The sequence below is a fragment of the Callorhinus ursinus genome, unplaced genomic scaffold (genome assembly GCF_003265705.2).
Source record: "Callorhinus ursinus isolate GAN/ISIS: 27379988/994484 unplaced genomic scaffold, GSC_fseal_2.0 scaffold4, whole genome shotgun sequence".
Taxonomy (NCBI): Eukaryota; Metazoa; Chordata; class Mammalia; order Carnivora; family Otariidae; genus Callorhinus; species Callorhinus ursinus.
In genome coordinates, this window is record NW_027397066.1 from 63,069,997 (window position 1) to 63,095,831 (window position 25,835).

The 25,835-nt window shown below is 40.9% G+C and overlaps 1 long non-coding RNA gene across 1 annotated transcript in view; it reads left to right on the plus strand.

The window, feature by feature from the left end:
- Positions 1-1,107: 1,107 nt before the first annotated feature.
- LOC141372475 (uncharacterized) overlaps positions 1,108-25,835 on the plus strand; it is a 51,015-nt gene continuing 26,287 nt past the window's right edge. The window contains exons 1-2 of the long non-coding RNA XR_012377736.1: positions 1,108-1,176; positions 1,719-1,835. This is a non-coding gene — a long non-coding RNA (uncharacterized lncRNA). The remainder of the gene's footprint in view (positions 1,177-1,718; positions 1,836-25,835) is intronic.

Below are 25,835 nucleotides of genomic sequence, written 5' to 3' on the forward strand. Positions count from 1 at the left end.
TTAAACTCTCATTTAAAAAAATAAATATGACCTTTTCCTACCCATCCCAGCGAGGGCAATGTCTCTTAAGAAGTTATTATTGTTTTCATTGCTGTTACTTTAAACATCTTCAGTGGATCAAGCATATTAGATATTAATTAGTTATTTTGATTTAATTAGCATGCATCAAATAATATTAGAAACCCCAGTGGAAATTTGAGAAATTTTATTTCAGAATGTGACTTAGATGAGTTTTTTTTAAGATTTTATTCATTTATTTGAGAGAATGAGAGAGAGAGAGAGAGCGTGCCCGCACATGAGAGGGGGAGGGGCAGAGGGAGAAGCAGACTCCCCGCTGAGCAGGGAGCCCGATGTGGGACTCGATCCCGGGACTCCAGGATCGTGACCTGAGCCGAAGGCAGTCGCTTAACCAACTGAGCCATCCAGGTGCCCCATCAGATGTGGTTTTTATGTCCATAAGGTATTGGCTGTACTGTTGACCAAGACCGAGGCCCAGGGAAGAGAAATGGCGTTATTTAAAAAAAAAAAAAAAAAAAATTGACAATACGGACAGGAGGTCTGTCAGAGTTTGACAAAACGGTTTTGGAAATTAAATTTTTTATTTAATGGGAAAAATGTTATATTGAAAACTATAAAGCAATAAATACTTCCTATAATCCCATGTACAGTTATTTTATATTTTAGTATATAATTATTCAACATTCGCCAAATAGGTGTATTTTCTAAGAAATCTCAAATTATCAAAAACCACAAACAGATAACACGGAGCGAGGCTGGAGAGGGGTGGCTGGGGAGGAGGAATGGGAGAGAAAATTTTCATTACAGAAATACTACTAGGTACTTTTAGGTTTTGTCCTTTATGACTGTATCTCCTGTCAAAAGTAAATCACATGTAAACTTAAAACCAAGATTTAAAAAACATTTTAATGGGAACAGAAAGTTGTAGACTCACAGGAGAATAGGCTTTTTTTTCTATAGTAATTTCAATAATAAATGTCTTCATAGCTGCAGGTGTATTTGGTTATTGCAGCTTTAAGAAAAATGGCAGATCAAGAACTACAATAACAAACACAAACTCTTCCTTCCTTGCCCTTTACCCCACATAGTCAGAACCCTCTGAAGTCCTACCACTTCTGCTGTGCACTTCTGTTTGCAGCTCCATCTGAAATAGCTAGGGTAAGCAGCAGCTTTTTCTCTATTCTGATGATGCTAGTTCTGATCAGTTCTAGTTATTACTAAGAGTGGTTCATATAAATTATGTTCCACAATTAGGAAATTATGCTATATCCAGTTCTTGTTATGGACACTAGCTATGGGAGATGGAATTTCCCAAATTATTTTTCTAAACAATTTTTTCCAGGTGTGTTTACACATACTTTTACATAGAAGTTATTTTTTGTTTTGCTTTGTTTTTACCGAAAAAAAGGATCACAATAAACATACTACTTTAGACATTTTTTTAAAACCCCACAAGGCATTTGGAAACTCTTTCATGATAATGTAGAAATACACTATCTTTTTAATTCATCACATCCCATTTTATCTACCCACAATAATAGTTTAATTAATCCCCTAGACATGCATATTTATTTTCTTTTAAAGAAATTAATACTTCAAGATTTTGCTTCTTTCATTCCACAGGGTTCTATCTTTTCAGTACCTTTACTGTGTTAGTATATGAACTATTAAAGTGGATGTTATTTCATTATCATTTAAAGATAGACACTCCGGCCAATGAAGGTTGAGATTCCTATACGCCATAGCAACCCTGGGAGATAACTGCCTTCGCTGAAGCTATGACAAACCCAGGAGTAACTGAGGTCCACCCAAGGAAGGTAGGAGTTGTGCATGACTCAGCATTCTCCGGTCTTTATTTAATCAAGTGCAAGGCATTGTGCTAAGGAAGAGGGAGGGAAACTAAACTGGGTCACTCTAATGGTCCAGGACACTTATAATCCAGCAGGGAAATATACATGCATAAAGCGCACCGAAGTAAGTATGATACCGGAAAGACTAGTAGATAAGACCAAAAAAGTAAATAAACAAAAGTGTTCTAAGAAACACAGAAGAACAGATTAAATTAGGCGGGGGAAGGCAGCAGTAGAGTGCTCTCAGAAGAGCAGGTGGGATTGCAACCAAGAGAAGAGAGAGAAGAGGCTCTAAGGAGTTAACGAGAGTCTAGGCTGTTGACATCGGCTTGATTCAAGCTGCTCAGAGCTGTAAAGCCTTTCTCCTGTTCTCACTCTGTCCTTTTTAGTTCTCTCCTCCTGAGGCTGCTATGTTTCTGGGCACGCCCAGAGGATCTTCAGCCTTTACAAACCGGTTGTGCAGAGCCTGGCATTTCAATAAGAAACAAAGTGCTGAGTAACAACATGAAGTCAATCCATTGCTTGCCAAGAGCTGGGAGGCCTGGGTGGTTTCCCAATCTTAAAGAGGCAGAAAAATATTAAAGCCAGACTCCCAGGGAAAAACCTGGATGGATTCACCAAACCAGAAAAGGCTATGTGCTCACTGATTTAGGGTAGCAGCCCCACCTGTGATTACTCTTGTTCATTCCCAGGTCAGATGGATGAAAGTAGCTCTCAGTCATTTTGCCTTTCTTCCATGACAGACTAACATATCCCTAAATGGCTTACTTTTGTGAAGAATCTTTCATGCCCTGTAGAGCAGAGATAATTTTCAGTTAGTCCTGGGTCAAAGAGGAAAAGTTGAAGAGATCTCAACAGGAAATGACTCTGCTATGAAGAATTCAGAGTATAAGTGAACAATAGTCTGGCACAAAGGATGAGTTTTAGGTACCCGGAAGCAATAAGGGCCCACTGCCAGCTCCAGTGGTAAAACTCCAGTCTGATGAAAGGTACCAGTGCTCCAGAGGAGATCACACCTGGATCCATCACAGCCGTGTCACAAGTCTTCTACCAGCTCAGCTAGTATTCAACATCCTGGGGCCTTTTTTTCTGATGACTTATGTTTGACCACTTGTTCTAGGAACAGGGTACCAAATATTTGGGAGGCCTCATGGAGTCTATAACTGAAATGACCAAAAGAGCAACCCAAGGAGGACTGGGGCCAACTCAGAAATTTGTTTTAATCTTCACTTAAAATTTAAAAATTTTAAAAATATGATTATAAAAATCATATCTACTCCTGATGGAATATTTGGAAAATCAGAAATATATAGCATAGGAAAAAAACCACAAGTCCACCACTGACAAGTATTGAGTGTATTTATTTTCATTCTGTGTTCTCTGCACGCACGAATGTATAAAATTAGGATCACATGATACATACATGGTTTTATGTTAATTTTCATCTAACATTGTACTATAGTCCTTTCCCATGTTATTAAGTATTATTATAAACATTGTTTCTAATGGCTGTACAATATTATATTCTACAGGTATAGATGGCAATTTATTTAAACATTCCACTTCTTGGGGCACTTATATTGCTTCCAGGATTTTTTATTTTTATAAATAACACTGTGATAAATATCTGTACATATAAATATTTTATTATAATTAATGTATTTCCTTAGAATTCATGTCAAGAAGTAGAATTAGTCAAAGAGTGGGCTCGAATTTTTTTTAAACTTAGTTATTTTAGAGGGAGAGCGCACATGAGTGGGGGGAGAGGCAGAGGGAGAGAATCTTCAAGCAGACTCCCCGCTGAGTGCGGAGCCCCATGTGGCTCTATCTCACGACCCGGGAGATCACAACCTGAGCCGAAACCAAGAGTTGGACGTTCAACCAACTGAGCCACCTAGTCACCTCTCTAATATTTTTCTTTTAGTTATAAACAGATAAACCATGCTGTATGAGCAATATATTATGAAGTCCGCACCTCCAGCAGATCTCTCTGAATCACTCCATGGGTGAGTCAGGGATTCCATGCTCTTACTCAGTAGTCTCATTTTGTACATTTTACCTGTGGTCCCTTGAGCTTCGTCACACCCTACCCAAGACCCCAGTCTAGCCAGTGTTCTCCCATAGCTGATCACCTTTTTCACTTGAAGGATTTTAAAGCTACTCAACTCAGTGGTTCCCTCTTCTTCCCTGGCACCTCACATCCAAATGATTTGAAGGAGCAGGTTCTCTGAGCCATGGGATTAAATTCTCTATTTACTGATCTTACTACCTGCCTGTCTCTACACATCCATATCTGTCTTCTCTTCTTTAAATATCATGTATAGGTTGTCAACACCCAAACTAATGTCTCTAGTTCAAATTTCTACCCTATGCTCTGACTGGAAATCTAGTTGCTTACATGACAACTCTGTTTGGATGTCTAATAAGCATCTCAAACTTAGTATGTCTAATACCAAACTGCTGATCTTTCCTGCGCCTGTTTTTCCTGTAGTCTCCTGCACCTAAGTTAATGACAACACCACCTTCTACTTTCTCATGCCAAAAAACCCTGGGGTTCTTTTTCTCTGTCTCTCACACACCACATCCAATCCAATAGCAAATATTTGCCTCCTTTCTCACGGGATTACTGCAATAATCTCCTTACTGGTCTCATTGCTTTTCAGCCTATTTCTCAGTACAATAGTCAGAATGGTCCTATTAAAACATAAGTCAGATCATGTGACCTCCCTGCTCAACCCCCGCAAAGGCTTCTATTTCACTTAGAGTAAAAGACAAAGTCTCTATAACGCCCAGACACGATCCGCCCCCTCCTGCCTCCTCACTCATCTTACTTTATGTCCTACTGTTTTCTCCTTTGTTCTCTCTGCTGCAGCCACACCGGCCTTCTTGCTGTTCTTGGAACATGCCCAGCACTTTCCTTCCTCAGGGTCACTGTACTTCTCATGGCCTTCTATCTTCCTCCCAGATTTCTCCTTCAGGTCTTCCTACACGACATTTCCTGGCTATAATGCCAACCCCTGCCCCAACACTCCATAGCTCCTTTCCTACCTGATTTTTCTCCATCGCCAATAGAGCATGTTTATTGGGTTTATTGTCTGTCTTCCCCCACAGACAGAGAAAACTTTTGTCTGTTTTGTTCGTTGCTATGTTCTCAGCACCTCTATTAGTGACTGACACATAACTGGCGCTTCAAAACTACTTGCTGAATAAAGTAAAAGTAAACTATGAAAAAGCATAGGTAAGGAGTTCTGGGTCAGCAGCATGAGAACGTGGGAGGCACCAACATGTCTCCACTGGACATTCTGATTCTTATTCTAGAATCCGGGCCAAAAATACACAAAAGAATCAGAATTACTGCAGGTCAAGCAAACGAGGCCAACTGTCTTCTAGATGTTCTTAGGTATTTTTGTATATTGTCTGTTTTATGCAAAGTTCTAAACCTGTGTATGCTAAAGCAAACCAGAAGGTTTTAATAAAGATTATATTGGATTTCTCAGCGTTTCTGTTTGGTCACAAATGTGGCAAGGGTTTCTGAAATGGACCCAGTATCAAAAGCAGGAAGGAATAAAAACAAAGGAACCGAGTGGCTTCCAACTTGCTGGGCACTTTATGGTATCTTGTTTAAACCTTCAACAGCTCTGGGAGTGGAAGAGTAGAATTTCCATTATAAATACATTAAAACTGAGGTTCAGAGAGTAAGTTCACCAGAGTCACACAGGTTGTAAATGGCAGGCCGAGAATTTCTTCTCACTAGCTCCCCGACTAATTTAGGACTTAGAATCTATAGCTATTATCTTGACTACTTTGATGACTTAGGAGAAATCATTTAAGATTCTCCAGTGATCTGTAAAACAATGTACATTTACTTTAGACACATACCTGGGAGTGAACAGGGTGATGATTTCAGGTCTATCTGGCTCTTACTCATTTCTCAGCTCTCTAAGAGGAAAGAAAATGTTCTGAATGTTCAGGTCCACCGTGGCACTTGTGTTTCCTAGTTCAAATCTTTAAGCCCTCAAGTTAAACCATAACAACCAGCACTATACAAAGCCTCCTGGAACATTTTTCCAAGTGAAACAAATACTCTAGCTGTGTGAGGGTGTCAGGCTAGAAGTAGAACTCCTTGCCGGCTATCCATGTGAAGGACTTTGTTTGAGGGAATCCTATGTTGCCAGGCCAGTCACTTGTCAAGGACCATGGCTGTTGGCACAGCATTAATATGTGAAGATTGGGAGAGCTGCCAGTGAAAGCAAACTCTTTTGTGGTATGTGCAATATTGTGCTGGGGCATCAGCTGAAGTCCACCATTGATGACCATCTGAACACCGCCTTTCACTGACAGCATATCCAAACGAGCAGCTCAGCAAATTGGAGACTGAATGTCTAAGGAGAGGCAACATACTGTAATGGGAAATAGAATAGGCGTGAGGAAACCCTAACTTTAATTCCAGTGTTGTGACCCTGACACCTCCTGTCACCTCTCTGGGCCTCAGTGTCCTTATTCAGTCACCCATCCAGGCATCCAGCAAGTGCTTATTAAATGCCAACTTGTTTTTAAGGCATTGGGTCAGATGATGTGAGCATGTCAGGTGTGTTAGGCATAATGATAGTCTCATCTACCTCAAAGTGATGCAGTGGTGAAGAGGAGAATCCAGTGGTAAAAATGGAACTAATTATGTTTGTCTTGCTTACTTCATGGATCTATTATGAGAATCATATGAGTTAATTATGTGGGTACGCTTTACGAACTTAAAGCATTGCAAAACTATGTGGAAAATAGATACTTTGACTAGGATGAAACTTACACCATTGCTGGATATTAGTGAGAGAGATCTAGAAACTAATGAGATCTGGTGCCATTTTTCTTTTTCTTTTTCTTTCTTTCTTTCTTTCTTTCTTTTTTTATTTATTTTTTTTAAGATTTTATTTATTTATTTGAGAGAGAGAATGAGAGATAGAGAGAGAGCATGAGAGGGGGGAGGGTCAGAGGGAGAAGTAGACTCCCCGCTGAGCAGGGAGCCCGACGCGGGACTCGATCCCGGGACTCCGGGATCATGACCTGAGCCAAAGGCAGTCGCTTAACCAACTGAGCCACCCAGGCGCCCTTTTCTTTGTTTTTTTTTTTTCAAAAGCAGGACTTTCAAAACTAAAAATAGAAGTTAGTTTAATTATCTCTATGGTTTTTCTAAGAAAGCACACAGATAACAACCAAACCTGTGGTTCAAACTATACTCTTGTATTCTACTCAGTAGTTTTAGGTGTTCAAGCTCTAAACTTCAATATTAGTACTGGCGGTGGGGATTTTTTTCTTGCAAGTTTATCAGTTAGGATTGGGTTTTGCTGCACAGAGAAAGAAAGGTGCACTACCAGTGCCTAAAGCAAGCCTGAAGGAGAAAGACCATCTAGTCATGGCCTTGCAGCCTATCATATTGGTTTTCTCCATCAGGTGGCTTTTATTATTCCAGCCATCTCAGGGCTTTAACAACTGTTAAAGCTCCAGTTATCACATCTCCATTGGAGGCCAAAAGAAGACAGAAAAACAGAAAAAACCCTTTCAGCTGAGCTGAATCCCTTTAAGCAGCCTTTCCGGACTTTTCCAGCTAGGAATTATGCTTTCATACCTTCCGCAGAAAATAGTCATGTGGCCAGACTTAGCCACAAGGGAGGATGGGAAATGTAATTTCTCACAGAGGGACTCTGCGCCCAGCTAAAAATTGGGGTTCTGTTAAAGAGGAAGGGAAATTGGATGTGAGAGGGGCAACCAGCAGTCCCTTCCATGCAAAATATTAAAAAAAAATGGTAAGTGAAGAGATACAATTTCCTCAGTTTTATCTTTCCTCCATAAGTGTTTCATATTCCTTTGGTTTTAATAATATTATCTTTCTCTTATAACAGGACACAATATATCTTACTCAATCCAAGGTTATATGTTTGTTTTTCTCATATAACTTAAGTATTTGTATTTCATGTTAAAAAGCAACATGACTTTCAGGTGTTTTATCACATGATTATATTTGAGCCCCATTGATCCAAATCAAAGAAAATCTTAGAAGCCTCACCTAGGCACACACCCTATGTGGAACTAAGCTGCCAGTTCCCGTTCCTTTAACCGCCTTAGCTCAGAGCACTTACTAAAAAGTGCATTGACTTGAACATCAGCATAAAACAAGATACCTCTGAATTGTTTTCAGCACAGAAGCATGTCCTCCCGCTGTGGCTGCAGCATGTGCATCTCTCTGCATCTGTCCCCAAATTCCCAGCCACATGATTGTACCCCGAGTGAAATCCCCTTGGTGTTTTGTGTTGACCTTATCCATATGTGTGTTTGTGGACCTTTCTGTTTATTTATAATTGGCCTTCTTAAGACCTTAAGTAACTGAGCAACTGTGCCTGAGGGGCCCATTTCCTAACCCAAGGAGCATGGCAAACCAGCTGGGTTCTGAAAGAGCAGTGGAGCATCTAACACAGTCCCGATCGTTTGAGGAAGTGTCCTCTGTGTACCACATACTGGGAGGGCAGCCAAATGGGAAACATAAGTTCTGGATTCTGAAGCAAAGTTTTCATTTCTTTAAAAGCAATTATCACTATGTGACATAAACTTAAATTCAATCCAATTTGAGCCTTGCTGGCAATAGTATAATTCCTGAATGAAATAAGGTTTAGAGAAATTTGAAAAATCTAGCATGTTATGTGACCTTGGAGAAAACACTTAACCACACCAAACTGTTGTTATTTTACAAATAACAATAATAGTTGCATTTGATCATTAACACAGTAATTGCCCCCAAATATTGTGACATTATTTTTTTTAAGATTTTACTTTATTTATTTGAGAGAGTGTGTGCTCACAAGGGGGTGGGGTGGGTAGAGGGAGAGGAGGAAGCAGACTCCCCGCTGAGCAGGGAGCCCGATGAGGGGCTCGATCCCAGGACCCCAAGATCATGACCTGAGCCGAAGGCAGATGCTCAACCAACTGAGCCACCTGGACGCCCCAGGATACTATGAAATAAATATAAGAAACATAACTGCTGGTCATCCCCTGTCTGGTGAAAAGATTTTGTCACTGACTTGTTAAGAGAGTTTTAGCAAGACTCTGAACTAGAGGTCGGTCAGTAAGTTACTCACCCTAGTGAGAGAATTGAACTCTGTCATCTATATTTTCCTAGCTGGCTTTAGTGTTCTAACATTCTAGAACTTATTATCTCTAGACTCCTTTTTCCTTCCTTTGTTTGTTCATGTGTCTTGAGACTATTCTGGACTGGCCCCTCGACCTTTAGCAAATCATACAACCTCAAAGACTCCATCTTTGAAGGTGGTCGTAGCACAAATAGCACAAACTGAGGGTAGTAACAGTGCATACTTTCTATGATTTGTGAGTAATAATATTACCCATATTGTGGGCAATATACGAAATGTTATCTATTACTATTAACCGACAGCAGTATGAGATGTCCTGGATACCAACAACAAGAGTTCCCCTAAATTTGCAGGTCCATTTATTTCAAGCGATATTCAATCCGATGTAAATCGAATACAATAGAACATCCCCAAATGACTTATAATAGGACGAAGCCTATTTCTAGGTCTTCTCGATGGGAAAATCAAGACTTCTTTATCTGTTTGTAAATGTGTTTTTTAATCCACTATTGACTCTGAGTCCCCCACTACTTTTATTTTGTCCTTTTCCGGTGTCTTTAACAGCTCTGTGGCTTGGAGACCTTGCTCTCTTCCTGATTTACTGTTGGGTTTCGTCAGCACTCCTGTTTCCTGTTTTGTCCCTGTCTGAGCTGCTTGTTTTGCACCTCTAAATCCTTCCCCTTTCCTCTTCAGAGGATATCATCATTTCCAGGAGGGATGGGCAATGCCACCAGCTTCTCTTGCTGCAGCTTTGCCTCTTCTTTCTTTTTCTTTTTTTAACCTCCTTTGAACCTTCCTGAGCTTCCTGTAATGACTACATCTCTGTTCCTGCTATTTCAGTATTTCTGTGGCTTCAGAGTTTGATCTGGATTTGTGTCTTCTAGCTGAAACCATCTCAAACAAGTATTTTGAGGTTTCTGCTGGAAGGTACTTTGAATTTGTTTGCCTGGCCACCAACTCCCAGTTTAGATGTCATGAGATTTCTGGAGGGGAGGAGTGACCAACCATCCCAGATTACCTTTCTCTTATCATCACTGAGCCGCATTATTAGCAGGGATGGGCTGTTTCATTAATGAGTCAACCTTGTTTCTCATGATTCTAAATAACTACTGCTAAATCAGGAGAATTAAGGATGTTTTTCATTTCAGGAGGACTGATGAAGGGTTAACTAAATTCAAGCACAGAGATGGCTGTATTTACATGATTTGACACACCTACATCAATATGAATGACCAAATACACAGACACTGGTGCACACAACAAAAACACATGATTATTCCTTTGTCATCTTATGGCATCTTTTCTGCAAGGAAGCCACAAATATAAACTGAATACGAACAAAATAACTCCATTGCCTTGGCAAATGACCGATGACCTCTTCTGCTTCTTTTCTTTTTCTTTTACTTTTGGTCACCACAGTTTAGGTGAAGAGCAAAGAAGCCCCAAATATTTCTCAGGCTATTCTCAAATTATTGGGCTCTGGGTTCATTCATTCAACAAGTATTCAGTGAGCACCTGCTACGCTCCAGGTGCTCACAGTATATAGCTAGGTCCAAAACAGACCAGACCCCTGCCATCCAGAACCTTGTATTTGGGTGGATAATCATCTTTCAGGATCAGACAATCCGTTCATTAGATGAAAACCCAAGGTGGTTCAAGATTCCAAAAGCAGAATGTCAAGGCAAGAGCAGAGATGGAGTTTATTACAGGCCCCATCATGTGGTTTCCTAAGAGGCCGAATGCAGTATAGACTGGGGTCCTGCTCACTCCTCCTTCCTGTTTCTGTCGCTCAGAACTCACAGCCACATTTTCAGGACTTAGCTATTTCATTTCCTACCAAGCTAAGACTGGCTGTGTTTGCTATCATCCTCATCAAGTGAGAGGGCCATTCGCTTACCTGACAATATTTCTGCCCTGCACCCTGACAACCCCAAATAGAACTGTTATCTTGCCTTGATTTTCTCTAGGAGGTAAGATAGTTCCTCAGAGGGACCTTCCCTTGTTCTGCAGTATCACTCTTTAGACTGACTGAGATACTTACTGGAAGATACCACCCATTAAAAGTCACCACTAAATTCTTAATTGAATCCCCACTTTAGCATTTTTAATTTTTGGGATTTATATGATAAAGGGAAAAAGTAATCCAAGTATGGGTTCTTTGTGTCGTTCATTCATGTGACTATGTTTTTGTAGTGTACCTATAGATATAAAGCACTTTCCAAGTCTTTTTAATATTATCTGGTTGTGTGGAGTAAGGATGTAGGAGTGTGTTTGGCTTTTGTTAATAGGTAGTTGTATTTCTGAAAAAATCCACTATTTTCTAACATCTCTTACTGTTCTTGTTTTCAACTAACAGAAATTGGAAAATAAAGATTGTGGGAGTATAAAATGAATGCTTGCAATGTTTGTCATTTTTAGACTCTATTTCTGTGGCTCTTGACTTTTCCTAAGATGACTTCACCTAAAAGCTAAGGCCAAAAATGAATATAATATTATATGTCAACCATACATCAATAAAAAAATAAAAATAAAGTGGAAAAAAAAAAAACTAAGGTCAAGCCAGAGCCGGCAGCTCGTAATGAATGCAATCTGAGTTACCTGTGGCATATTGTGTGGATAAAACTAATTTTGAATACAAAGGAAATGAATAAATTCTCTTGCCACCAAGAATTAAAAGAAGACTATCGGGAGGGCAGAATCATTCTCTGCAGCTGAGACCTATGCCTCCCCCAGACCGGTGGCAACACCATGTGGTTAGGAAGCCTGAGTCTTACCCAAGTGGCTGGTAGTTAATTCTCCATTTGGGCAAACGGTGGGAAGAGGTAGAGAATAGCAGTTAAGAAATGGCCCGGGTTTAAGACCCGCCTCTGCCACCTATTTGTTATCTGCTTCTTAATAACCTCGGCACTGTATAGCAGTCCTTGACTCATAGGGTGGTTTTAAGGTTGAAAAGAAATAACCCACAGGGGCGCCTGGGTGCCTCAGTCGTTAAGCGTCTGCCTTCGGCTCAGGTCATGATCCCAGGGTCCTGGGATCGAGCCCCGCATCGGGCTCCCTGCTCGGCGGGAAGCCTGCTTCTCCCTCTCCCACTCCCCCTGCTTGTGTTCCTGCTCTCGCTGTGTGTGTGTGTGTCTCTCTCTCTCTCTCTCTCTGTCAAATAAATAAATAAAATCTTAAAAAAAAAAAAAAAGGAAGAAAGAACCCACAGAAAGCAGACTGCTTCGGGGGCATATGGTAATAAATGTGAGATATTATTGTGATGATGGTGATGGTGATGATGATGATGATGGGTGTTCAGGGAGACACCAGGCTGAACACAGCCAGAATGACTCAGTAGGTTACTAGAAGTCAGGGATCAGAGATGTGAACCAGGTAACAAGCTTCAGGAGGTAGGTAGAGAACTACGGGGCTAAATCAGCAGGGTTATTAAGGAGGATACGAGGCAACACCTGTAAAACCAAAGGGAGTAAAGGTACCCTTCTACCTCCTGGGGAACGAAGCACATCGCCTAGCCTGGATCCAACGACACAAGGGCCTAGACCTCAGGAGAGAAGATGTTGAACCCAGCTAGCATGGTTAAGGTCAAACGGGGCAAAGCTCTTGGTTTTCTCTTTGTTTGTCTGGTTTGGAAAATTCCTGAAGAGGAATTTTATGGTTTTTACCCTTTTAATATCTGACTTCTGTATGGTGAAGAAAAAAAATAGCGCTCTAGTAATCCTCTATAAAGCCAGACATATACTTAAGCAAGCAGATCCTGTGTAAGATGATAGGGATTACAGGTCTCATTGTACCAAAGCAAGAAGGTAATAAATTCCCGTCTATACATGTTACAATTATATAAGCTATAAAATATATTGCTATAAAATGAGCCATCTATTTGAAAATCCCACTACATGCAATTTGCATAATTACCAAACTGGTAATTGAAAAATGTACAGTGGCTGAGAATCAAGAAGTAGTTGTTGAGAATCTATTTTGTGCAAGGTAGCATTACATAATGACAGAATCATGCTATTCTGTTGCTTGACGCACAGATTTGCACTGCATAGTCAATATCTAACTAATTTCTTCCAACTTCATGAAAAATAATAAACTAGAATCTCCTACTGGGAATACAGTAGCACATATTCATAAATTCATAGCATTTTAAAGCTGAAGGACTCTTAAAAGAGAATGGAAATCGGCACCTTGGGCATTCTTCAGAATGCTGATTAATGTCCTAAGGAGCTTTTGAAATTTTAAACTATTATTTTAAGAACATCCTATAAAAGAAATTATTTAGTTAAATATATCAACTGGCTCACTGAATCCCCACCTATTATAAGAATTTATTCATCCTAGCAATGTCAATTTTAAGAGGCACAGAATAGAAATTCAGATAACCTAAGTGACTGATTCAAAGTGAATAGCATGAATCATTCATTAGAGAAAGAGGACAATCAGTCAGACATCTAAAGAAATAAGGCCTAGCGTTTGACCTGGTTGATTATTTCTTTTCCCAGCTGGAAAACATTTTTTGAATTCTACCCAGTTCCTCTTGAGGTAGACAAATGTTAAACAGAAAGAAGTGGTGATGTGCTTTTGTTCGGTATGGTCTCATGGGGGAAGTCCTATAATATTTTCAGCTAGTTGCTATGGAGGCAGCCAGCAGCAAGCTCAGCTAATAAATTCGGGCTGACAGTGTTGTGGGATGATCCTACGGTAGCAATTCATTGACACCTGAGTGCCTGAATCGTGCAGTGGAGAAAAGTAAGGCAGGAGGACAATAGCAAAGTTTACCAAATAGAAAACCACAAAGTGCACGCAAGGAAGGTATACTTTTCAAACTTCACGAAGCATTTACAAGTACCAGTGAATGAGACCCGCACCTTCCCTCCCCATATGCCCTACCACAAGCAGGTATCCCAGGGAGAGCCATGGACCTGCGCACTGGAGGCAGGGCACCGGGGGCGGGGTGGGGTGGGGGGATGTCAGTTAAACTCTCTGCGTGGTTAGCTGTGCCTTGAAGTAACTCTGAAAAACCATGTTCCAGGCTCATTGGATTTCTAGAGTTGTCAGGTCTCCACTGTAGAATTTCTGGAAGTAACCAGAAATTCCCTTGGAAAGAGTTAAAGAACTAGCCGCCTTCGTTTTGTTTAAATGAGCAAAGAAGTAACAATGACCGTCATCGTTAGCCATTCTCTTCTATGGCTCTGGACAGAACTTTTTTTTTTTTTCCTCCTGTTCAGAGCTTCCTGCTTGGTGTTTGTCTAAGCGGGGAGGAAAGCCATCGTTCAAACTCTGCCACAACGGATTGCAAGCTAAGGCTTTTCTACACTTTGTTTAATTTTCCTGAAATGTTCTTTTCTCCAGAAATGATTTATTGGTGACCTAGCATGCTTTTCTTTTTACTCAACACTCCCCTGGGGACGTAGTTAAAACGCCACTGAGCTGTAATTCTCCTGGGTGGGGAAGTGGCGGGTGGTGGCAATGAAACCAAAGCCCAGATTTTGAGCAACTGTGGGCTGTTGACTTTCTGCTGGTCTTTCATAAAGGGAACCCTCAAAACACCGCGGCTGTGCAGCAAATAGTGTGCATTTCATCTAAGCCTCGCGGGCTTTGTGCTTGCCTTTCTTCGGGCTAGAATGATCCTAACCAGCAATGTCTTTGTGTCATGATGCAGAAAGTTGGCAAGTACACATGAGGATAATGCTGAAGTATAACTTCTGTGTGGGGGAGGGATCCAGAGAGAGAAGTAAAGCTCTGCACAATGACTGGTGGTTCTCTCTCATGATGTTTGTTCCAACAGAGTTCAATCATTGTGCATTGTCCCTGTGGGAGTGAATACAGCATATTATTTTTGGGTAAAAATTGAGATTTCTTTGGGTGGTAAAGCATATGGAAGATAGAAGCTCTCTGTACTTGATTTCTTTGTTTTTATTTAAATGCTTCCAAAGCATTCTTCTATAAGACGGAAAATGACGTAATAAGTCTCTAAAGATGAAACTGTTTTAATGACAGAAATGTTCAATACCAAATCTACTAGAACTACTAGGAAATGTTACCAAAGTTTTTCAAAAACTCTTGTATGTAGCGAACTTTGTTGCCTATTCCGCAAAATGTCTTCCCTTTCTTCCTAAAGGAAACTCAGATTCTTGTTTTTCTCTCATTTATCACGGGCCGTGAGGAGGTTGGTCCCAGCTCCAGGGAGATGTGTGATTGGTCTGGGTAATGCCAGCCCTCTGTCAGTCAACCATTCAGGAATAGGCATGTGATTCAATTCTGGTCAATAGGATGTAAGCAGAGGTTTCCTGGAGGATTTGGGGAAATTATCCCCTGCCATTCAGAGAACCACGGGAATACAGCCTTTTGCTCCAACTTGGAAGAGAACCAGGAAGCACAGAGTCCCAGTTGCTCTTGCAGTCATCCTGTATCCACAAAGGGGACAAAATTGAGGCCAAAGCTGTGGATGGTCCTTGTGATGTTACCAAGCCTGTGGATGAGTCAATAAATGTCATCGTTGTTTAATCCATTCAAGTCAAGCTCCCTGTTACAGCTGAAGGCGCCTTTCAACATAGAATGATTCCGCCTGCCAAGCCTCATCCTGCAGTCTTAGTTTTTTGCTCTCCCGTCTTCTTTCCCTATTGTTTACATGTGAACCCCAACCTTTGCTCTGACACCCGATTCTCTCACTCTGATGCTCCACCTTTTGCTCTCCTTCCCTCTTCTCTCTGTTCCTGTCCCTTTTACCCTTCTTTTCTCCGGTGGTATCTTCCTCTCATTAGTCACAGCCAGGATCAAAGAGTAGGACCATGGCTAGATCTAGATGAACTCTGGATTGGGTGGCGTTTTGCTCCTGTGTCCTTCCTGTACTTTGGCTCTCCACACCCCTCCGCTCCCAGCAATTCCCGCCCCCACTGCTCCACCACATAAAACCAAAAGTCTGTGTGCTCTGAGACATCCACCCAAAAACTATGTTTTCAGTGAAATGCCTTTTGGAGAAAGTGTCTTAACTCAGTGGCTTTCAAATCTTTTTTTTTTTAATTGAATTGTCATTGACATACCATATGATATTAATTTCAGGTATACAACATAGCGATTCAATATTTTTAGACATTATAAAATGATCACCTTGATGGGTCTAGTTATCATCTGTCTCTATGCAAAACTATTACAATATTATTGACTGTATTCCCCATGCTGTAATTTACATCCCCGTGACCCATTTATTTTACTCAAATCTTTTTTTTTTACTACAACTCACGTTAAGTATCAACACTTCGTATACACATAAAACACTGAAACAAAATTTCCCTAAAACATACTTGCATTAACTACCTGTGAGACATTCTGATATTTTCTATTATGTTCTGTTTCATTTCAAAAAATTGTTTGTTTCTACTCACTACACTGATTCCGTAGATGGGTTGTGACCACCAAAAACACTGCCTTAATCCACAGCAGAAACCTTGATGGGCATTGTGACAATTCTGTAAGGAAGTCTCTGAGGGTATTTAAGGTCTTATTTAAACTTGAGTAAAATGATAGCCAACACAAACTGGAAGGGATTCTCTCTGTGTGAGTATATGTACTTTTTTCCCCAAAAAAGCAAAGAATAAGTGAGACTTAGTGTATGAATACTGACAACTGATGTGGTCCTAGTAATTTTGGGAGATATTTTTAAAATGACAAATGTATTTAACAAACACCATCGTAGTTATTTCTGAAAGGTAGAGATGTTTTCTTCAAAAGCTGTTGGTGTCCCAGAGTCAACTTTTTTTTTACATTTTATTAATTAATTAATTAATTAATTGATTGATTGATTGATTTGTCAGAGAGAGATAGAGGGCACAAGCAGGGGGAGTGGCAGGCAGAGGGAGAAGCAGGCTCCCCACTGAGCAAGGAGACCCTTGCGGGACTCGATCCCAGGACCCTGGGATCATGACCTGAGCTGAAGGCAGACGCTTAACCCACTGAACCATCCCGGTTTCCCCCAGAGTCAACTTATTGATTGCATTTTTATATTTAGCTTTTTAGGGCCTATTAAATATATCTGCCTCCCCATTCATTTGGCAGCTTTGCTACTTCTTTAAGAGCTGGGGATTTCATAATGGCAGATTATCTGTAAGCACCATTTTTATACTGTTGGACTGTGGCCAAAATATGTTGGCTTTCCCGTTGATAGCTAGTCGTTATCAGCTGTAACCACTCTTACAGCCTGTACTATAAGAAGGCCACACATACTGAGTCCATAGAATGTGTGAGGATCACATGATATCTAGGAAAGGCCTGTATAAGCTGTAAAGTACTGTGTAAATATAAAATTATGAATCTTTGAAAGTAAGAAACTCTCTTTGCCTCAAAGTCACTCATGAATTTTGGTATTTCTATTAATGCTATGGAGTCCTATGAATTTTTTTCCACAACTCTAATTAACACACACACACACACACACGGTTCTTAAGCCTATATTCAATACACTGCAGGTTGGTTGATTGTGCAAAAGCCCTGAGCTCTCCCTTATAGGATATAGGTTTTCTTCTACACATAGTTGTTTCTAATGTGATACATCCAGAATTGTTAAATGATGTAATACAGTCAGTCATAGTAGTTAAGACATGCTTTTGGTGACAACGGCTCCAAATGCAGTTTTACCTCTTACTAATTCTGTGAATTTGGGTGAGTTAACCTCCTGAGTTCTGACATTCCTCACCTATAAAATGGGGATAATACAATTCACTTCACAAGGATGTTATAGGATTGAGTTTATCTCTACCTATTAAATTAATTTCATGATTCGCTAATGGATCATGATCACTAAAAACACAGTCTTAACCCACAGCATGAACTCTGATATGGGCACATGACAAGTTTGCAGTATGTGAGTGTGTGTGTGTATGTGTAAAGCACTTAGCACAATGATGATACCTAGCAAAAGCTCAATAAATGTTAACTATTAATAATAACTAATGATAATCATGAAATTGTTATCTTTAAGCTCCTGCACTGTGCAAAAAGGCAGAAATCTAGGATATGGTACTTCTCACTTTCTCTTTAGTCTCCTCTCCACTGCTTCCCAAACCACCTAGAGATGGATGTCATGGGCCCTGGTGTTTAAATTGTGGAATAATACCGCAATATAAATTTCTAAATCTTTGACGGGAGGGAGTGTGTGTGTGATTGTGTGTGTGTGTGTGTGTGTGTGTGTGTGTGTCTCAGGAGGGACAGGGTGCTAGTCTCTCTCTTCTTGCTAAAGGAACTTCCTTAAAAATAAATATACTGAAAAGTAATGACAGGAAACTTCACAAAATCAAAAGAGGATGTCAGGAAGTAGAGGCTGTGAGGTTGTTTTCATTTCCTTCAGTGTTTTTCTTATTAATCACATGTATTTATAACTTTAAAAAGCGGAACATTTCACCATTCCTTCTCCTGAAGACAGATTATAAAGTAAAAAAAAAAAAGTGGCTAAGAAAGAACTAGTTTAATACTTTCTGTATTATAAATTGCATTTAAGTCCCTGAGCCTATTGGCTATCTGAATAGGGCTAGTCACATTCATTCTCATTCATTTAGAAATCTGTTACATTATGAAGTACTTCATGCCAATTCAGAAAGGGGATAAAAGCAAAGTACCTTGAAGTAGAAACTGAGAAGGAACGTTGATTTAAAAAAAAATTTTTCTTTTCAAGATTTTATTTATTTATTTGACAGAGAGAGAGACACAGCGAGAGCAGGAACACAAGCAGGGGGAGTGGGAGAGGGAGAAACAGGCCTCCCGCGGAGCAGGGAGCCCCATGCGTGGGGCTCCATCCCAGGACCCTGGGATCATGACCTGAGCCGAAGGCAGACGCTTAACGACTGAGCCACCCAGGCTCCCCTTAAAAAAATTTTGATCATATTTCTTTCCCAGAAGACTGTCTTCAAACAAAGGGGGCCTGGGCAAATCAACAAATGCTTAACACTGAAAGTCCACCTCTCCTTTTAAGAATCAAGGCTACAGGAAAATCAGTATTTAGCAGTCATATGAACAACGAGCATTCCCTGTTTTACCCCATGCCTAGGAACGTGAGCGTGCTCCCTGCAGAATTTTGTGCATGAAATGGAGATCTGCATCCTGTGGTCGTTACTGAGCCGCACATTTCCTCTCGGACATGGAAACACAATTTATCTACAAACAAATTTCTAGAGTTCCTATTTGGCTAAAAGCCAAAATAAACAACTAAAAAAGTTGTTTTGCAGTTCTCTGCTTTGCTGACCAGATAGCTATGAAGGTTATGGGTGGGATTGTCTTTATTACTACACTTGACTTAGTAACACTTTGGGACTCAAAAAAATAAAGTGTGGTCCACCTTTTAAAAATTTATGATCTAAGTCAAACAGTTCAAAAGGTTGTAACTCAGGTCCATCCAGAGAGTTTATATTCAAGAGGAAGGAAGTTGCTTGATATTAAACACAGTTTCTCCTTCACTTCTTAATAAAGTTCCCTATGAAAGTATATAAAAGACATATGTTGTTTTCATCTGCACCAGCATCCCTTGCTCTGGGAAAACACCATTTCCCTCCTCCACATGTTTTTTTTTTTTTTTTTAAGATTTTATTTATTGATTTGAGAGAGAGAGAAGGAGAGACAGTGAGAGAGTACAAGCAGGGAGGAGAGGGAGAAGCAGACTCCCCGCTGAGCAAGGAGCCTGACGCGGGGCTCGATTCCAGGATCCCGGGATCAGGGCCTGAGCCGAAGGCAGACGCTCAACCACTGAGCCCCCCAGGCGCCCTCCCCTCTTCCACATGGTTTTAGAGGAGCTGCCGATCACTGTGCCACACCCCCACGTAGGACACAGGGCGGCTAATCCTAAAATTCACTTTTCCTGAAATTGAGATCCTGATGTTGAGATAGATGTGCTTTTCCTCCCCCGCGTGCCAAACTAGGGCAGAGACCCCCGAGCTCCCAGCTGCTCTTCACCCTGCACAGAGGCGGTGGAGGAGGCCTGGCTGCAGAAGCAAAGCATGAGGGAGACAGAGTGGGAGGAGGAGAAGGAGGAGCAAGAAAATGGGAAGGTGGGGGAGGGGAAGAGGAGGAAGATATTTAATCTAACCTCAGCAGAGCTATGGTTGAAGCCAGATGATTCCTGAACTTCCTAAACACTCAGGTCCACAAATTTCCTTTTCTGTCCAAGCTAGTTTAAATGAGGGCTCTGCTGGCTCCGTCGGTAGAGTGTGCGACGCTTGATCTTGGGGTTGTGAGTTAAAGTCTCATGTCAGGTGTAGAGATTACTTAAAAATAAATTCTTTTAAAATAAAATAAAATAGGGGCGCCTGGGTGACTCAGTCAGTTAGGCGTCTGCCTTCAGCTCAGGTCATGATCCCGGGGTCCTGAGATCGAGCCCCGCGTCGGGCTCCCTGCTCAGCCGGGAGTCTGCTTCTCTCTCCCTCTGCCGGCCGCTCTGCCTACTTGTGCTCTCTATCTGTCAAATAAATAAATAAAATCTTAAAAAAAAAGAAAAAATAAAACAGAATAAAATAAAATAAAATAAATGAAGGGCCTGCAACTGAGAGAGTCCTACCTAGTGCAGTAGCTGATGTTCCTTCATTCATTCAACAAATGTTTATTGTGTGCCTACTATATGCCAGGCCCTAAATAGGAACAGGTAGGAGAGGTGGTAGACACATGGCTTTTGCCCTCGTGGAAGTCATACCCCAGTTGAGAAAATAAACAACACGCACACATATCCAATTTGAATATATATATTTAATTTTTCCTCTTATGAAGGAAAAGAACAGGGTACAGAGAAATAGGAAAGGAGAATGTCATAGAGAGAACTAGTGTCATTAGAATAGTATTTAAAGAAAGAAGTGCATGGATTGTGGTATGGGAGTGCGGATGAGGTGACATGGTGGAAACAGAGAAAACTTTATACATAGTCAGGAGACCAGAAGCTTCATCCAAGCTCCATCAAAAAATAAGGGCTTTAGCGAAAATCAGATGAGAGGGGGCGCCTGGGCGGCTCAGTCGTTAAGCGTCTGCCTTCGGCTCAGGTCATGATCCCAGGGTCTTGGGATCGAGCTCCGCATTGGGCTCCCTGCTCTGCGGGGAGCCTGCTTCTCCCTCTCCCTCTGCCTGCCGCTCCCCCTGCCGCTCCCCCTGCTTGTGTGCTCTCTCTCTCTCTGTCAAATAAATAGATAAAATCTTAAAAAAAAAAGAAGATCAAATGAGAAAATATGGCTGCTGCACATTTGAAAAAGAGAGGGTGGTAAAAAAAAAAAAGCCAGTGTGCCCACAACAGGAAAAATAACAGGACAACCTGGTGTACCTGTTCTGAAGCCTGGACGTTGTCCCATGAGGGGGAGGCATCCAAGAGGCTAAAGCAGAAAAGACGTGAAAGTTGACTGGCCCACCAGTGGTCACTGAGAAGGTTGTTTGTATATACAAGGGACATGCAACACAATCTTTATTTACTGATTTATTCTATCTTTTGATGTGTTGATGAGTACATTTTAGTTAATAATTTCCAACATTCATTATTCAGCAATATTCTGAGGAAACAGCTCTCAATAATGTTTAACACAAGAATACTTCATAAGATCGCTTCAGGTATTTTTTTACTTTTCATTTCCCACATGGCTTCTGTGCCTTCCTTTACAAGACACATTAGGTCATATTTAAAAGAAATCCAAAAAACAAAATAGCAAAGAAGGAGGCACAACCATTTCTCTAATACTTGAGTTGACTTAAAAAATCCAATTATTAAAATAATACACTGGTATTGTGAAAAATTCAAGTAGTACAGAAGGGCATAAAATGAAAATTTCCACTCCTACCCTCCTCTCCTTGCCCAGAAGTAATCCATCTTGATAGTTTACTCTGAATCCTTCCACAACTTTGTTTATCTGCATAGTCAGCTGAGTCTTGAAAGCTTGAGTGGTAGTCTCTTGGCAGTCGAAAAAAGGAAGGTTACGTCTTCAAGTGGAGGAACAGCATGCGCGTGCACTGTCATGGGCATGACTGATGTCCAGTCCGTATGTATATTGTCCACTTCTAATTTAAGTATCAACTGGCCTGTAATCACACTGGCATTCAGGCAGAATATTCCATTGTTTTCACTTGGGTGACTTTCTGAACTCCCTTTCCGTGGATCAAAACAAGCAGCTTGGGATTACGTCAGGCCAGAAAAAAATGGAGTAGAGGTGTGAATTTGCTTCTCTGGCTACTGACTGCTCTTTGACATTGGTTCCCATCCTCCACCACTTGGGTACTGTGCTCCGGGCAGGCTCAGTGGTTCTCTCCACTGACCATGGACTGGCTGTGCCTCGAGCCATAGCAGTGAGCCACTGGGGTTCTCTTCATTTGGTCTCCCAGCCTCAGCCCAAACATAGGAAGGTCCCTGCCTTCATCCCCTCCCTGTCTGGAAGTCCCCAACGCTGGCCTTTTTGAAGAAAATGCTAGTATGCTAGTCTTCTGTTTTTTAATTCCTTCAGAGTTGCCCTTTTCATAAAAGGGAAGGCAAAGAGGCATTAAACAGCATGCCCCGCTGGGAAAACTAGTCTGGGAAAGTCAGAAGAGAATGGCTATGGGGGCAGAAGAGGACCTTATTAGAAATGTTTGCACGGGATTCAAATGCGCTTATATTACCTTGGCATTGTGAGGAGGGGATCGTTGGAGGCTTGAAACAGAGCAGTGGCAGAAATCAGATTTTCCGTTGAAAAAGAATTCTGGTGCCAGCAGGATAGGAGGTTGGAGGGGAACAGGCTAGGGGCATTAGGAGGCTGTGGCGATAGTCAAGAAAGAGCTGTTGTGGGTGCAGCATCTTAATCCCCTCTTGTATCAGAGGCAGTTTCCATTCTGTTGGCCTGTGAATTGGATCATAAGCTAATCTGCTACCATAAAAGACAAAAAAGCCTGATGTATACATGTCTAGCCTTGCCCGCAGCTAGAGTTGCGACTCAGTGAGGTAATAGTTCATTCTGGTAGGTGCTGGGAGGAGCAGTGGCAACAACGATCCCCCACCGCCCCGACTCAGGGTCACAGGGGTGGCGGCCGCAGGGGAGGTATCCAGAGGCTGCAGGCGGCAGCCGCAGTGTCTTTGGGACCGTGGTTTGACGTGATGACATTTGGCTGTAGTTCTGGCTACCGGAACTCCCTTTGTTCCTGCCCATTTTCTAAGCCCGAGTTTTCAGCTCTCTGAACAATTTTCATTCAATTTTAAAAATAATCCTCTGAGGAGGTAAGGCAGGTGTTACCATGCTCATGAAGGTGAAGAAACTGAAACTCTGAAAGGATATGTCATTTGCTTAAGATCAAGAGCTAGTAAGTGGCACAACCAGTGTTGGACCCACGTCTTGACATAATAGGGCTCAGTACTTTTTCCACTACCCCCTTGCTTCTCGGACTTGGTAGCTCTTAGTATATGTGGCAAAGTGAAGGCAAGTGCTAGAAACTACCGCTTCCTCACGGCACAGCTTTCTAGAGTTATGTAGATGTCTATTAAGTTAAAAATTAGAAGTTAAGTTATTTAAAACAATACATAATGGAGCAAAATGCAAATGCCAGGTAAAATTAGCAAATTCAAATAAATTTTACCTTTGAAGGAAATAGACACCTAGATTCCCGAGGCATACAAGAGCATTCATCTCTGTAGTGTGTACTTTGGTGGAAATGTATAGGAAGTCCTGAAATGAAACCTTAGCCAATCCCCAGGCTAGTGTTTCAGTTAGCTACATGTCCTCATTTAATTTAGTAAACACCATATTTAACCTTATATATCTGATCTATGTGTAAGTATATAATAACGTCATTCACATATGTTGTTAAAGCCCAGAAGTCCGGAACATCTTAATAAATGTGCGATAAAATTTATTTGACCAAAGATTGGTAGAGATGCAGATGCTAACTAATGCTACAAGTACACATGAAACAAACACTCTGCTGAAAAAAAGAGATAAAATGTAAGATGCCTTTTCCATATTTTCATATGCTGAAATGACTATTTGTCATCTGGAGATAATTATGTGTGACGATTTCATAGTGAGGAAACAAAATCATGTTTCAATGAAAGAGCAAGGTAGATATAAAACATAATCATTCTAAATTATAGTTATTAAAATTCTATAAATTCAAAACATTTCAACTCTATAGCTTGGGCAATGAGTCTATTCTGAGCGGCATTGACCAAATAGTATTATTTTCAGATGTTCTAAGTATACCAGGTTACATCTGACCACAAAATGTTTCCCTAGATTACTATTGCACATGCCCATTTATTGTTCTACTATTCATTCAGGCCCTACTAGGTGTTGAGGCAAAGATAAATACCACAGTACATGCAAATAAGGAATTATAATATGGTGCAATATATAATAATAGAAGTACACGCGAGGCACAGTGTAAGCATCAAAAAATAAATTCTGCCTATAGGCTTCACTGAAAGGTTCATCTTTACACTCAGGGTTGGCTCTTAGAGGGTGACTACAAGAGCAGCTGTGGACAACATACTCAGACATGGGGAAGGTGAGCAGAGGAGAGTATTTTAGGCAGAGGGGAGATGCATGTACAGGGACACGGGGACATGCCATAGTTTCATGACTTCAAAGAATTGCACTGAAAAGCTATAGTGGGATGGAAGGACAAACAGGGGACAGATCACATGAAGGACCTTAAATAATCATGCTACCTGGGCTTTCATGGACGTGAGGAAGACAGTAAGAGTTTTAGGCAAGAGCATAGCAAAAGAATGTTTACCCTTTGGAAGAATGGCTCTGAAGATAGTGTGGGGAATAGCTTGGAGAGGAAAGAGTCCAGGTGAAAAGTAACAAAGACATGTGCAAATGGAGATGAAGAGATGAGAAAATATGCAGGAAATATCTAAGTAATGGGACCACAGAAAATGATAATAAATAGAATGTGAAGGGTAAAGAATGGTGAGGACTTAGACAAATGGGTGATTATCAAGTCAAAAAACAGAAACAAAATAGGAGTATAGAAATAACAGATTTGGTGGAAATAAAAATGAGCTCACTTTTGGCAAGAATGTGATTTGTCTGTGCATTATGCAGGTAGAGCGACAGTATGGGCAATGGTATACATGGAAGAGATCAGGTCCACAATAGTAACTGAAGTCATCCATTACACAGGTAGCAATGACAACTATGGGATTGAGTGAGATTGCCCAATAGGAAAAAATATTCTGAAGAAATATTGTGTATGTGCCTCAGTATCATTAGTAGTCATCACATCTTTGTCAATAATAATTGCTGGAATGTTTTCTCCTTCATGCCTAGGAATGTGCGCCATGATGTGGTAGAGGGAAGGCTGGGCTGGGGAGCAGGAGACTTGGCTCTCAATCCTGGCTGTCTCAGGAGCTCATTGCATGATGTTGAGCAAATCATTAAACCATTCCCTTCCTTGGTTTCTTTATCTGTGAAGTGAGGGGGCTGGATTAGATGAGTTTGAGCGCTCTGTAATTCTTCAAGCAGTTCTCTCAATTTCATGACTTCTTCTGACGGGCTCAGATGAAGCTGCCAGTGAAACCTGAAGTAACCGAAAATAGAGATGAAAAGAAATTTGGCCTAGTAAGAGACACAAACTTTCGAATTTCCTCATAAATAATGGGAAGCTGACTTAGAAAACTATTTTTGCTGTACCTTGGGAGCAGTTATTGTAGACTATTATGAAATTGTGGGGCCTTTTATTGAAAGAGAATGATACCTGATCACAAATATTTGGGTTTTGATTGAATGACCTTCTGGTCCAAGTTTTTTATTTATTTATTACTTTTTTTAAAGATTTTATTTTTATTTATTTATTTGAGAGAGAGAGAGAGAGAGCATGAGCGGGGCGGGGGGAGGGCGGAGGTAGAGGG